Here is a 15,513-nt window from a genome sequence, read left to right as displayed (position 1 = left end):
AGGATCTTCAGGATCCTCAGACTGAGTTGAAACAGACACAGCAGAGAGCACACTTTGCTTCTGCTTGTATTCTCATTTCAGTTCAGGGAACAACTGTATACCCATTCTCTCCTTTGAGCCTCTCATTTGAAGTGGACAATTATTGTATTATTGTTATTATTTTCATTTTACAGATGAAAAAACTGAGATGCAAGGAGATTATGGGTATGATTCAAGGACATTTCAATGATAGCCGGTTCTCTGCTACCTCTACTTCCATGATATTGAGATCGATTTTTTTTTTTTTTTTTTTGAAACAGAGTTTCTCTCTTGTTGCCCAGGCTGGAGTGCAATGGCGCGATCTCGGCTCACTGCAACCTCCGCCTCCTGGGTTCAAGCGATTCTCCTGCCTCAGCCTCCCGAGTAGCTGGGATTACAGGCACGCGCCACCATGCCCGGCTAATTTTGTATTTTTAGTAGAGACAAGGTTTCTCCATGGTCAGGCTGGTCTGGCACTCCCGACTTCAGGTGATCCACCCATCTTGGTCACCCAAAGTGCTTGGATTGCAGGCATGAGCCACTGCACCTGGCGAGATCGATTTAAAAAATTACATCAGGACATACCTGTGAAATGAATGGGTAGTACTGGTTAAAAAAAAAAAGCAGTCATGTTAGAACACTTTAGACTTTGTCCTACTAAACAGAACTCCTGTGAACACCTCAGTTAACTTTCCACCCACTAATGCTTTGGTTATCAAGATAGGGAATAGTATCAGTGCTATGGAACAGGTAGTCTTTTGGGAACGTCTCACGTGTTTTGGCCACACTCTGGTTGATAAAGCAAGTTCACACAAATCAACAGGCCTGTGAGCCGAAGGAGGATGGGACTGAGTCATATTTCTCTTTGCAGGTGCTTCTAAAATCCTATGGGATGAATGCTCTTGTTTGGTCCTCAGGACAGCTCAGAAAAATAAGCATTCCATGACATTTCCATGGAGTAGGCCCAGAGATGGAGGCTGGAGGAGGCCCGGTCACAGGCTGGGTGTCACAGAGCTAAGACACCACGTGGCTGGGGCTGGACAGTGGTTCCCTGTTCTCCTATCTCAGTGCGTCTCTCGCCCCACACCCTGCTCAGCCCTCCAGCTGCCTTGTCTCTGAACCCAAAGCCCTCACTTGTATGCCCCCTGAAGCCTCCTGTGATTATCCGTTTTCTCTCAGAAGAAGCTGAAGTCTTTTCTTCAGGGAATAAATTCAGAACTTGAGACAACTGGCCTGCTTCTTGCTTTCAACAAATGCAGAAATGCATCCATTAAAACACACAGTTCCTGCTCCCGAAAATACAACTGTGTTTTCCTCCCCTTCGTCCTTGCTACAGAGATTTGATCACAGGTGTATTTTATCACTTGGTTTTTCTAACAAATGAACAGAAGCAGAAGAACTATCTTCAGAGTCCCTGAGGCCTCCTCTTGTCCTCTGTCCCAGAAACCCAAGTTTCATTTTCCACAGCCTAGTCTCTTTTTCCACAGTTAAACTGAGGTAAATTCCAAAATTTTCTGCAGATCCTATTTTGATCTCCATTGACCACCCTACTCTTTGCCCCTCAAATCGGACCCTCTTTTTTTTTTTTACAGAAATAATAAATTAATCCATCAATTTATTCAGAGACAGGGTCTTACCCTGTCACTGAGGCTGGAGTGAAATGGCATAATCATAGCTCATTGTAGTCTTGACCTTCTGGCCTCAAGCAATCCTCCTGCCTCAGCCTCCCAAAGTGCTGGGATTATAGGTGTGAGCCACTGCACCCAGCCTAATTTTGATAAATGGCACCATTTATAAGTAAAAATCCCAGGCACTACCTCCCTACCCCTCATGGTAGGTGGATTGTAAAATGACCCCAGTGATTCCTGGTGCTCACCTTCTTGTGTAATCCCTCTCCTTGAGTGTGGGCAGGATGTGGGGATGTGGGATTGGCTTTTTTTTTTTTTTTTTTTTCCTGAGGCAGGATCTCACTTTGTCATCCAGGCTGAAGTGCAGTGGCGCGATCTCAGCTCACTGCAGCCTTGACCTCCCAGGTTCAAGCGATCCTCTCACCTCAGCCCTGCTAGTAGCTGGTACTACAGGTGCACACAACCACACCTGGCAATTTTTGCATTTTTTTGTAGAGATAGAGTTTTGCCACGTTGCCCAGGCTGGTCTCAAACTCCTGAGATCAAGCGATCCACCTGCCTCAGCCTCCCAAAGTGCTGGGAATACAGGCCTGAGCCACCACACCTGGCCTGGGATTTGCTATCAACCAATAGAATATGGCAAAGGTGATGGAATGTCACTGCTGTGATTAGGGTAATACAATTGCAAGTCCTATTTTGTTAAAAGACCTAGTCTTTCATTGATTTTGATAGTTTGCAAGTCTGGGTTGGGAAATGGGCCCCTTGCTGTCTTCTCCAATCCCTAATCTCCTCCAAGCAGACCCCTGCTGCCGTGCAAATCGGCTCATGCACATGGATGCATCAGACAGGCTTGAGGCCTGGGCTCAAACTGGCTCCACCTGTTTCGTGTGTTTAACTGCTGGAGCTCTGCAGGCAGGACTGGGTTTTGTCTTTCTCTGTATGCCAGCAGTGTTGTGCATGGTGGGAGTGTAATGAACATCCTGTGGGTGGACGACCTGCCCAGCATTCCCCAAGGAAGTGGACTGAAGGATGCCCACAGCAGCTGGGTCTTAGCAGCAAGAGTGTCATCTGTAACTACCCTTTGATAAGAAAACGAGAGCAGGACCATCTGTAGGCCATCTGGGAGGCCCAGCTCTGGTGACTGGGTCCTGGCACATGTATTTGCTTTGGCTGCCTCCTTTTCCTCTAGAGAGCAGGGACTTTGTATCCCCAGAGTCCAGCACAAGCAGGACCTCAATCAATGTAGGTTTGAATGGGGTTTCCATTGCTATCCAGTGTCTTAGCTTGGATTCTCCTCAAAGCAGACCCTAGGACAAGACTTGGGTGCAGGTCGTTTTTTCAGGATGTGATCCCAGGAAGCAGAAGTAGAGGAAGTGATATTGGGAAGAGAGAAAAGTCCACGAAGGGCACATTATTGCGTGAGTTACTGCTGTGGGCCAGTGGGCTTAGTCCTGTCAAGGGGTCTCTGGGAAGCTTGTGCAGCCTCCACAGAGTCACCCACCAGAATACAGGGAGGCTGAGGCAAATTCGCCAACTCCAGTCCCATTGGTTAAATGTTGCATAAATAAATAAATAAATAAATACAAAAAAACAAGGTTGCCTCCCTGGGGACTTAATTTGCCACACTTCTGGGTTGTTCCTGACATCAGAGCAAGCTCTGGGATGTGAGAAGCCCTCAGGCGGAGGAGCAGAGAGTGTGACAGGCCAGAGATGGGAAGCTGTCAGCAGGCTGAAGCTAGTTGTCCACCTCCGCCGCAGGTGAACGCAGGTAGATGCAGGTGGACACAGGCAACTTGAGATGTGGTGGGGGTGGGCAGCAAGGGGCTCTGCTACCCCAGCCTCTGGGATCAGGAGGGGAAGGAAGCACAAAATCATTGTTTTTCATTGAAAAACATCTGCTCCTGGAGTCAGTCTCTTTGAGGCAGTCTTGACAATTTGTTTTTGGAAGACACAGAAAGATCAGTATTTTTAGTCATTAGTTTTAGTAATTATTAATGACACCTCCATTCTCCAAAGAGTTCTGCTTTGGAAAATAAATTGTCAGAATACCATTAGACAGTAACTGTGATCACACCCACCCATTCCCACTCCCATCACTAAGAGCTTGTTGCACGTGTGTTCTGTGTCCACCTCCGTTCTGAGCCAAGAATCTTCGAAGCTGGCCAGGCACAGTGGCTCATACCTGCAATCCCAACACTTTGGGAGGCCGAGGCAGGTGGATAACTTTAGGTCAGGAGTTCAAGACCAGCCTGGCCAACATGGTGAAACCCTGTCTCTACTAAAAATTCAAAAATTAGTTGGGCGTGGTGGCATGCACCTGTAATTCCAGCTACTTGGGAGGCTGAAGCAGGAGAATTGCCTGAACTCAAGAGGCAGAGGTTACAGTGAGCTGAGATCGCGCCATGCACTCTAACCTGGTCAACAGAGCTAGACTCTGTCTCAAGAAAAAAAAAAAAAAAGAACAAAAATCTTTGGAGCCAATAGGTGACTCTGTGAAGGCTGCACAAGCTTCCCCATGGAGCCCTTGGCGGATGGAGCACACTGGCCCACAGCAGCAGCTCACTCATTAATGTGCCCTTCATGGACTTTTCTCTTCCCAAATCACTCCCTCTACTCCCTCACTTCTGCTTGCTGGGATCACTTCCTGAGCTCAGAATCTTCTAAGCCAATGAGATCCAAGACTTCAGGGTCAGGAGCTGGCTTCATCCCTATTTATACAGTAGAGCGGGACACCCAGAGGGCCAGGGAAGGGCACCCCTTTCCCATTAAATTCGCTGCAGCCTGCCTCCCTCCCTACACTAGCAGAGTGCTTGGCCCGTCCACTTGTTTAGCTTTCAGTCCATCCTCCTGTCCCAGGTTCCATTCCAAATTCCTCTGGGACTCCCAGGTGTCTCAAACCCCTGGTCAGCTGGCGCCTTGACCTTCTCATCTTCTTTCAGCCCATTTTCTCTAGGGCTGGACCCAGCTTTCCGATCCTTCCCTGACTTACAGTGCTAAATATGAAGTACCCACATTTTTGCCAGAAGCCCTCTCCATGCCCCCACACCCTTGGCTCAGACCTGAGTCCTGCACTACATCAGAATTTAGTTCATTGCACCCCTTGGCCTTGAATCTGGGCTGCTGGAAGGGTTTGCCTTCTGCTGCTGCCTCAGTTGCTTTTCTCTTATTTCCATTTCAAGCAAGTCCTGGTATTCCCAGTGTGCTCTTCGACCAAGACAGAGTCTGGGTCATAACAAGATTTGGCACAGAGGGTGCTGAAATAAATGAGAAAAACTGAAGGAACAGAAATGATGAGTTCCATGAGATTTTTTCATTCATAAAAGTGTGACTGAAATATCGAGCAACACAGTTCCAGAATGACAGGAACTATTTAATGCTTATGGACTTGCATAGACACAGGAGCAGGCCCAGAAGTCCCAGGGCTTCTGACAACCAGATGGGTGAGAGTAGGGAGACATCATCCTCATTCATCTCCCATGCAACTCAGAGTGCGGATTCCTCTTGTGGCTCAGGAAGGATGGCGTTTGGCCAGGAAAAGTGCATTGCATGTAGTGTATCAGCTACATGGCCCTGGAAATAGCAATAGTGTTGGGATGTTTTTTGCTCAGGCCTCGAGTTTCCATGAAGCAGGTAATTCTGTCCTCTTTCTGCCCACTATTCACTTATCCCCCTGCCTGCTCCTAACCTGGCTGCTCACAGGAAGGGCACATTCAGCTCTGCTCTAAGTTTTATGGGGCCAGGCATCTGGAAGCAATTCTGTGATAACCCCCTGTTGCTGGGACTTGGGTGAGGAGTCCAATACTGGGCTGCAGCATTAGAAAGCCGAAGCCTTAAGCCATGCTGTCCTTATTGGCTACATTGTAATAAAGGGTATTTTGATCTCATTTTCCAGATACTCATGTCTATCTATCAATTAGTTCTCAACTCCAGTGGGAACAGGGAGGTTAATTATTGGACTTCTTCAAAACTCACCATGTCATTCCACCTTCATAGCATTGGTATAAGGATTAAATGAGTCTTTAGAACAGGGCTTGGCACTTAGTGAAAGTTCAAAAGAGTTAGCTATTTTTTTATTATTAGTAATAATAACAGTAACTCAGCCCCTCGTTACACCTACATGTTGAGAAAAAAATGAACAATATAAAGTATGTACTTCAAGCATTGGCAAATAACATTTGAGACAAGGGAAGGAGAAGTGGATGGAATAGCATACAGCAAAATGAGAACTGGGAGAAAAAAGTGGGCCCCATGGGATCAGTCACTCCAAGACCTAAGGAGAGGCACAGACTGCCTCCCTGAAGGAAGGCTCAGGACCTTGCCTCCAGCTGTGGGCTGCTGTGGGCAGTTGGTCAGCTCCTTCCTGCAGCAAATCCTGAAAAGGATCATTCTCCCATTGTGTGGCAGGAGTGCCACACCCATTGTCACCTCAAAGGCCGGGAGTGGGGAGGAAGGTAGTGTCTTTTTCTCTTTTTCAATTTCTTGCTCCTGGAGGGAAAATGGAGAAAAGGAGAAAGCAGCCCAGAACCTCCAAACCATATTAAGTCCAGGTCTTGCTGAGGCCGAGAGGAGGGCCATGGATGCAGATTTCTTCATTTGTTCATTCAAAGTTCTGTTGGTGGGAAGGTTCATCTGTTCTCATTATTTATAATTAAAATATTGATGGAGTGGCTACTATGCAACTACCTCAGCTCACTGTTTAATTTGGGTGTTAACTTGCCCAGGGAATATCTCTAAGAAAGATGCCAATAACTCATTAGCAGCTTATAAAGGATCCTTTTACTTTTCTTCCAAGCTATTTTAAAATGCAACAGTTGGGAGATTTATCAAGCATTTGTTATTATAAGTTATTACTGGGTGTTTCTTATAACTTGCCTGAGGGTGGCAGCATTTACAGGGGTCTCCCTAATTTTCCAGTGACTCCCCAAATGCACACTATGACTTTCATTTTTATTTTGAAGGAACTCAAAGAAATTTAATATCCTTAGAGGGGATAAGTGGAGAGATAGATATCATGGAAATGGAAATGTTCCATTTTACATTATTCACAGAGACAGTTAAAGAGCCTTTCTGGCAGCCAACACGTTGTTTAGAGTGTCTCTAGCAAGTCTGTGCTAGGAGTAGTGGGTGAGGGGGAAGACTTGGTGCCCCTGGCCCTTCCAGTGATCTGTTCTCAGGACATTCCAGCCTCACCTGGTCCCTAGTGATCCAAGATGAAGCAGTATTAAAGGAGAGCCACTTCTTCAATCCCTTTAGTCTCTCTGACTATCTGACTCTTTCTTCTCCCCTGAGCAGATAGTTGGGACTGGGGTGGGGGGGCGGGCTATGATGTTTGGCTCCAATAGCCAAGGGACCCGAGTCTAGGATTGGGTTTGGGGACTAGAGCTCTAGGTGCATGATTGTGTGGGATTGCATGAGAGAGGCTCTAAGAAGCCTGATAGTACATAGCACTGAACCCCTAGGCACCTCAGCACTCCCTCATTTATGGGGATTCCTACCACTCCCCTAAACCTGACTTATTTAGCAGGATAACTCTTATTGCTATGTAGAGAATAATTATGGAGAAGGAGGCAAGAATGGAAGCAAAGAGAACTGTTAGAAGGCTACAGAGATAATCCAGGGAAGAGATAGTGGCTTGGACAAGCCACTAACTATTAATAGTGGTGGCAGGTTCTCCACCACTATTAATAGTTTATGTTGGATAATTCCTTGTTGTGGGGGGCTGTCCTGTGCCTTGCACAATGTTTGGCAGTATCCTTGGCCTCTATCCACTAGATGCCAGTAGCACCTCTACCAGATGCCAGTAGAACCCTCTCCATGTGACAGTCCAAAATGCCTCCAGATATTGCCAAATGTCCACTGAGATGCGAAATTGCCAAATGAGATTGAGACTAACTGGACTAGGGTGATAGCAGTGAAGATGTAAGAAGTGATCAGATTCAGGATTTGTTGAGTTTATGCATGAGGGATGCGAGAGGAATCAAGGATGACTTCAAGGTTTTGGGCCTGAGTGAGGGGAAGGATTGAGTTTCCATTTACTGAGATGGGGAAGACCATTGGTGGAACAAGGTTTGAGGGCAGGGCAGCCTGGAGTTCATATGAGAGTTCTGGACTGGAGTTCAGTATATGTATCACATTGCTTATGTAATTTCAGAAAAGGCAGGAAGGAGCTAATGGCTAAGTTCATGGAGATATAAATGGTATTCTAATGACTACGGGGAAAGGAAGCATTACCAAGACTTCTGAGGACCTTGGGGCCACAGATATATTCTAGGCGGTCATGTCTTCTCAGGTTTGAGACTTAGGGTTAGATATGTCTTATCTCAATGAGGGTCAGTGGTTACCCTGCACTTTAGATTCTTCCTACCAGAGAGGTCAACAGGATGTCTCTGGACCTTTAGAATCAAAGCAATGGGCCAGAGCCAAGTCTCTGATGTCCACAGCCTTGGGTCTGTATGGAATTATTTATGATTTCATATTTGCTTTAATTATTCAATGTTTGATTTCACCACATGGAAGAGGAAGGCATAGTTTGGAGAAGAAACTGACACTTGAATGACTTGCATATCTGATTTATCAAACTGAAAAAAAAACCATTTTCTTCATTTGCAAAAAGTCCATTGCGCTTTACCTATCATCCTTTGGATAGAGCCTGAGCTGAAAAGTATTTTGCTAAAGCAGAGCTATATATAGAAACTTCTCATCTGTCTGAAGATATAAACAACTGCAGGAAGTTTGGAATATGTTGTTAAGACTGTTCTCTTGGTTTCCTCGTCACAGATCCTCTTGCTATTCTGCAGGGAATATGTTGCTTTCTATTTGGTGTGTGGTTTCCGCTGCTCCTCTCTTCCTAAAATTTCAGTGGAGCGTGTTCTTACTTCACTACGTTGAAGATACTGACTAAAAGAAAATGGTGGACTGCTTTCCAATTGAATGAGCAGATTTTTCCAATGTCTGGGAAAACAATAAAATCCTCTTCTCTTCTCTTCTGTTCTCTTCTTTTCTCTCTCTCTTCCTCTCTCTCTCTGTCTCTCTTTGACAGGGTCTGTCACCCAGGCTGGAGTGCAGTGGTGTGATCACAGCTCACTGCTGCCTTGAACTCCTGGGCTCAAGTGATTCTCCTGCCTTAGCCTCCCAAAGTGCTGGGTTTACAGGCGTGAGGACCGTACCCAGCCAAAAATCTCACTATTTCAGAATGGAGCTTGCAGGAGAGAGGGGTCAGGAGGTAGAGAGAGAGGCCCTGACTTAATTAATAAAAATTCTGCTCTAAAGAATTTTGTTTTTACTTTATTTCTTTTGAGTAAATACAACAAAAACTGAGCTAATAAAAATTCTTTAAGCAGTAGTTCTGCTGGAATACACTTTAATAAGTGTAAAAAATATATAATATGTGCACATTAAGTGCTTTTTAAAGATTGCCTAAAAAGAGAATTTCCTTTAGAGTTTCTATATAATTAACTAAATTGGTACGTTAAAAAAATTGCAATTTCACAAAGTCTGTGTTAGTGGATTAAGATCAATGAGGTTTTATGCCTGATGCTCCCTTGCTGTTACAGGGCTTGCTAATTTGCCTAACAGATATGGTCTCTGTGGCAGGGTGATGGTATTTCAAACATAGGTTAAAATTAAGAGCAATAGGAGTAATTAATCATAAGGGTTTTTTTTTTTTGCTTACCTTTTTTTCAAGTTTGTGCCTTAGGTCCATGAAATCATAAGTTTATTTTACCTTCTTAAATTTAGATAAGCCAACTATTTCTCTGTTTGTTTTTCTTTTCAAAAATCTTATCTTCTCAAAGAAATACAAAGAGAATTGCCTACATTATATTCAGGGTCTAAGATCTGGGGTCTTCATTTTCTCACCACATCCTTAACAAAACCACCACCAAGCACCTCCCTATTTCCCCAAAACAAAACTTTTATGGGCATTTAGGAGGTTTCTAGGGTCTGTCCGATAGAACCTTCTGCAATGATGGAAATGTTCTACATCTGCTTTGTCTAATACAGTAGGCCTTGCCACTTGTGGCTATTGAGCATTTGAAATATGACTGATGATGAATGGAATTTTTTATTTCAATTAATTTTAATATTAATAGCCACATGTGGCTAGTGGCCACCATATTGGATAGCCATACTAGCTACACTGTTTCAAGACAGTGTACTAAAGAAATAGAATTCTGTATAAGCTTAAGACTGTCCCTTCCCCCTTCCTCTCCCCTTCAACTCTCCCATCCTCTGTCTATCCTCCCTTAAACCTGCACTAAGTACCTACCACCTGCAGGCACTGTGTTTGGCCCTGGGGAGCAGAGACTAAATACAGCCTCTTTAGGAATCAGCAAAGAAAAACCAAAACCAACTCTAGGAACCAGCAAAAGTTGGGAAGACAGTGACAAGTTGTAGGAAGAACAGGTATGCAGTCAGTGCCCAATGAAAAAATATATTCATATCTCGGGTATCTATTTTTGCCCAATCTTATTTTTCTTGTATGCTAAAACTCACCAAAATATTCATCAAAAGTAGCCCAGTAAGGTTTATCAAAAAAATTTAATGAAAGATTGATGACTTTGAGATCCTAAAAATGTGGAGTGAGAGAAGTCATGAGGAAACAGAGAAATGGGAACAAGAGGAACTGGGGGTTAGTCGAGGATAAGTGGACGGGGAGGCTCCAGCTAGGGGCATTACATGGTGGCCTTAAATGGGTTAGGATGATGAAGGCCAGGGAGGAGCTGCTACAGGAAGGATTCAGGGCATGAGGATGGGAGAACCTAGAGAAGGGCATAAGTACCTAGGTCCCAGTTTGTCTTGGCCTAAGAATTATGCCTGGAAACCTAGGCAGGAAGGATCTCAGCTTTTTTATTTACATAGTTGACAATAGAGGGTTCTGGGTTGGACCCAGAATAAAGGGGAAATAAGAGATTAAGAGGCTAACGACATGTTGGCCAGCCAGGCTGATGGAAGCCCAGGTCATGTTCATAATTGTCTCTGGAATGTACTGGGCTCTCCAACTGTGATTAATGCTATATATAGTGTCTGTCCCAGTCTTGCAGTGCTGTCCTTGATCCTACACTCCAATGTATGTCTGAGTGTGACGTTACTAATGAGTCATCTATGAAGAGGGCAGATGAACTGTTCTGCCTTGGGCACATATTAGGAACGAGGGAATAAAAAGGAACAATCTGAATTCCAGTGACTAAGTTAAAGAAGGCACTTCCAGAACTTGAGCAGTGGCAGTGAGAGAAGTGGGGGGTCTAAGACAACAGATGTCCTGTTGGAGGGTTGCTGGGCACTTAGAGTTCTAGCTGTCATTCACTTATTCTATTACTGCATTCATTTATTCATTTATGTCTGTTCAAGACATTTAATATTCATTCCAGAGACTGTGCTAGGTACTGTGGACACAGTAGGGAAGAAGACTTATGATGCAGTGGGGCAGAAGGATGTTAAATAACTATAAAAAGTACAATAATTGATTTATGTTTCTGATATATGCTGTGAAGAAGAGTTACAAGGTGCATTATATAGGAAACTGACCTAACTTGGAACTCATGGTGGCATTTTCTGAAGATGTGACGCATTAGCTGAAGAGTTATGCAGGACAGGGTGGGAAAGAAGAGCATTTTAGGCAGAGGGAACAATACACTGTACTCTTCCTTCCTGGCACCTTTTGCACCTGGCATTATGTAGCCATTTATTTAATTACTTGTTGATTCTCTGTCTCCCCATCCAGATTACCCACTCCAAGAGGTCAGGGGGTGTATTGGACTTGGTTACTGCAACATGTTCAGTGTCCATCCTAGTGCCTGGCACATGTGAGGTCTCAGTTAGAACCCATTGAATGTACTTGTGTGGAAGCTCAGAAGGAATTTGGAGCATTTGAGAGTCTAAAAGGAGGTCATTGTTGGTGAGCACAGAGTGGGGGGTTGAGAGGTTCAAAATAGGATGGAAAAGTTACCCTGGGCCTTGTGAGCCACATGAAGGATTTGGGGCTCTATTTCAAGAGCAATGGGAAATGACCAAAAGGTATTAAATAAAAAGTGATGAGATCGGATTTGTAGTTTAAAAATAACATTCTGGCTGCTGTATGAAGAGTAGGTTGGAAGGGAGCAGGAGTGGGCACAGGAAGGTCATTTGGGTTGCTTATGTAGTGGTCCAGCAAGAACATGATGGCATCTTTGACTAGGAAGATGAAAAGAGATGGATGGACTCAAGAGGTTAGCTAAAAAGACAATTGCAGACCGGGCACAGTGGCTCACGCCTGTAATCCCAGCACTTTGGGAGGCTGAGGCGGGTGGATCACCTGAGGTCAGGAGATCGAGACCAGCCTGACCAATATGGTGAAACCCCATCTCTACTAAAAATACAAAAATTAGTCAGGCGTGGTGGCATGCACCTGTAGTCCCAGCTACTCCAGAGGCTGAGGCAGGAGAATTGCTTGAATCTGGGAGGGGGAGGTTGCAGTGAGCTGAGACCGTGCCACTACACTCCAACCTGGGTGACAGAGCGAGACTTTGTATCCAAAAAAAAACAAAAGACAATTGCAAAATGGTCAAAGGCTCTGAGTAGACATTTCTTCAAAGAAACTATGCAAATGGCCAATGAGCACAAGGAAAGATGCTCAACATCATTAACCATCAGGGAAATGCAATTCAAAACCACAGTGAGCTATCACTTCATAACCACTGGATGGGTAGAACTGAAATGACAGATTATAACAGGTGTTGGTGAGGACATGGAAAAATTGGAACCCTCAAACACTGTTGGTGAGACTGTATAATGATGGAGCCACTTTGGAAAGCCATCTGGCAGTGCCTCAAAATGTTCAACATTGAGTTACCATATGACTCAGCAATTCTGCTCCTAGGTATACACTCAAGAGAAATGAAAAAACAGATGTCTACACAAGCAGTTGTACACAAACAGATGTCCACACAAGCAGTTGTACACAAATGTTCATAGCTACATTATTCATAATAGCCAAAAATGGTAACAATCTAAATGTCCATCAACTGAAAAATGGACGATAAAATGTGATATAGCTATACAGTGAGATATTATACAGCAATAAACAGGAATAAAGTATTGATACATGCTACAACATGGATTGACCTTGAAAATATATGAAGTGGAAGAAGCCAGGCACAAAAGACCACATATTGTATGATTCCATGTATATGAAATGTCCAGAACAGGCAAATCTATAGAGGCAGAAAGTAGATTAATAAAAAGGCAGAATAGAAGGAGAGAATGACAGAAGTGAGAAGGACACAAGAAGAGGGGATGAAAAACCATAAAAGGGAAAATTTAACTAATAAATCTGAATATTTTCCAAGTTTGTTTTCAGGAACCTGGCAAAGTGGTTCCCTACATGGAGCCTCTAGTTTGGGCACAGAAAATTGAGGGTTTGAGAAAATCCCCTTAATAGCTATAGGTTGCTTATTTAAACCACTGTCCAGTGGAGGAAACAATTTCGAGCCTTCCTAGAAGCACTTACACTTTAAAGACCCTCCTATCTGCTGTGTCATTAGGGGACCAGCATGGCAGCCATTAGATTAATTTAACAGACTTTTATATAGCATTTATCAGCATCTGTATGGCAGCAATATCATACAGAAATGCCAGCAGGGGATGTACAAAGCCTGTAACTAGTGAGAGTGAGATCAGTGGGAAGCATGAGGGAGCTGAAGGCCCCTGATTCGTGTTAAATAATAATATCTTCCCTGGGGTCACAACGCCACCGCAGATGAGAGGGTCTTTAAAGTTTAACTGCCCTCACTGGAGAAGCTGGCAGTTTTATCCCCAGGGCAAGCTATCAGAGAGGGGACAAAGCACTGTTAGGCAGGCTCATGGATTAAAAAGAAATGTCTATGAGTGGCATGTGTAATATATGGATTTTGGTTAATCCCTTTTCTGTCCTGAGGCCTGGAGATGCTCTGTGATGTTTATGTGACCCGAGGAAAGGATGGGGAAGCAACAGGGGCTCCTGGAGTGGCAGTAGGATCTGAGATTGCCAGGATTTCAATTTAAAAGGAGACCAGGCTCCAGAGGCCAGAGACGTCTGTGAAAGGAGAGGAAAGGCAGGAAGGAGTCACTGAAAAGCGAGTGAGGCTGAGTTAGGACGGGATGGCCTGCAACAGGAGTTAGAGGTGGAAGGTGTGAAACTTTCTGAAAGGAAGCTGGTTGGACAGGGGCCTTTGGAGCTTCAGGAATTATCTGGCAAAAGTTGAGACTCGGAAATAGCTCAGGTCTGGAGAGCAAAACAGAAGGGACCTGTTACCTCAGCAGCCACAGAATCATTGGTTCTTGAGGATATCTCAGAGGTCATCTGGTTAAACTCTAGGTCTACAGAGGTGACACATCCCTGAGCTGTTAGGGGCAGGAATCCCCTAGTCCAAGTCCCAACTCTGGCAAACATGAAGGTGAATGGGATCTCCCAGGAAGCAGGTTTTCTGGCCTCAGCAATTCTGTAGTGAGAGACAAGCGAAGCACCATGGTAGCCCAGTACTAACTCCCTACTCACCATTCGGAAAGGATCTGGGGCTCAGTGTCCCTAAAAGCCTACACTCCATTCACGTCTGAGATGTCAGAAACACAGCACTCAAAGGGAAATAAAAATTCAAGATACGCTGGAAGGAAAATAATTTTCTCAAATAAGACCCAGTGCCTAAGACTACCACCACTGCACATTTCCAACAAGGCCTCGCTCAGCGTGGAGATGTTTCCTCCCTAGACTGTGTCACCATTATGTCCTTCATGGAAGAAGATCTCAACTGAGCTTGAATTCCAGCTCTGGGCCTTTAGTGCAGATCCTGGGAAGACTAACTCTGCAATTTTTTTTTTCCTCCTCAGATAACCCCGTAAGTCTCTGCTATCATCTTTGCCAACATGACACACTAATTCCAGGAAGTTAATTTTTTCCAGGAATCGCTGAGAGTGCTTTTGTTTCCCAAATTTTGTGGGTAGGAAGCTAGTGCTATAATAACTATACGTCATATTACATCTTTGGATTCTCTAAAAAAGATGGCATTATGCGAGACTTTGAGGCTTGAAGAAACTATCCATCCCAGTGAGAGGAAGGTGAGCATCGCTGCAGAAAGAACCTGAATCCCCTCCCTGCCCCTCAGCTGAGTTTTTGTTTTTGAATCAAGAACTCTCTAATTCGACTTAAGAATTTTGGGCTTGGGACTCATAAATGCAACATCATTTGTTTTAAAAATTTGTTTTCTTTCGATTTTCATTTACAAGAGGATTTAGTCCTTGGACTTAAATTTCTCCCCAAGAATTTAATAATAAAGAATCATTTTTATTATTGGAATATGTTCATGTGGTCAGTAAGTCTAATTTCAGAACCTCTGATGAGCCGTATTGGATGATGTATTTTGGTATGGAAAACACAAGAGAGAGTGAATTTTCAGCCTTAGATTAATGCCCTATTTGGGATTTTGATTCACGTGCCGGTTAGATCTACTTGTGAACCTTGCGGTGGGTAAATCTGCACTTTCACCTGTAGACCCAGGAGGGTCACCAAAGGAGCAGTGGTGAGTGGTTACTGGGGCACCGCCTCATGGAAGTGGAAACAACACTGACTCGAGGATACTGTTTTCCTCGAATAGCAGCCCTAGCTCCTCTCTGTCCTATGTGAGTGGTGAGTTTGGGAACAGGCTCTTCTCTCTTGGGCTCCACCTGCCTGCTGAGAAGGTACACTCTACTATGCATGCACAGCCACAGGTAAGTGTGGCAAAGCAAGTCCTGTCCATGCAGAGGATACTGTGTGCCCCATCACTACCCATGGCTGGTGGATTGGTTGAATTCAAGGAAGCAGAGTCCATTAGCTGGCCCACTTGGTCAGACATTGGGGCCACATCCTCTAGCATAG

This window comes from Pongo abelii, chromosome 3, assembly GCF_028885655.2.
Source record: "Pongo abelii isolate AG06213 chromosome 3, NHGRI_mPonAbe1-v2.0_pri, whole genome shotgun sequence".
In the NCBI taxonomy this organism is placed as follows: Eukaryota; Metazoa; Chordata; class Mammalia; order Primates; family Hominidae; genus Pongo; species Pongo abelii.
Note: the sequence above shows the minus strand (reverse complement) of the source record.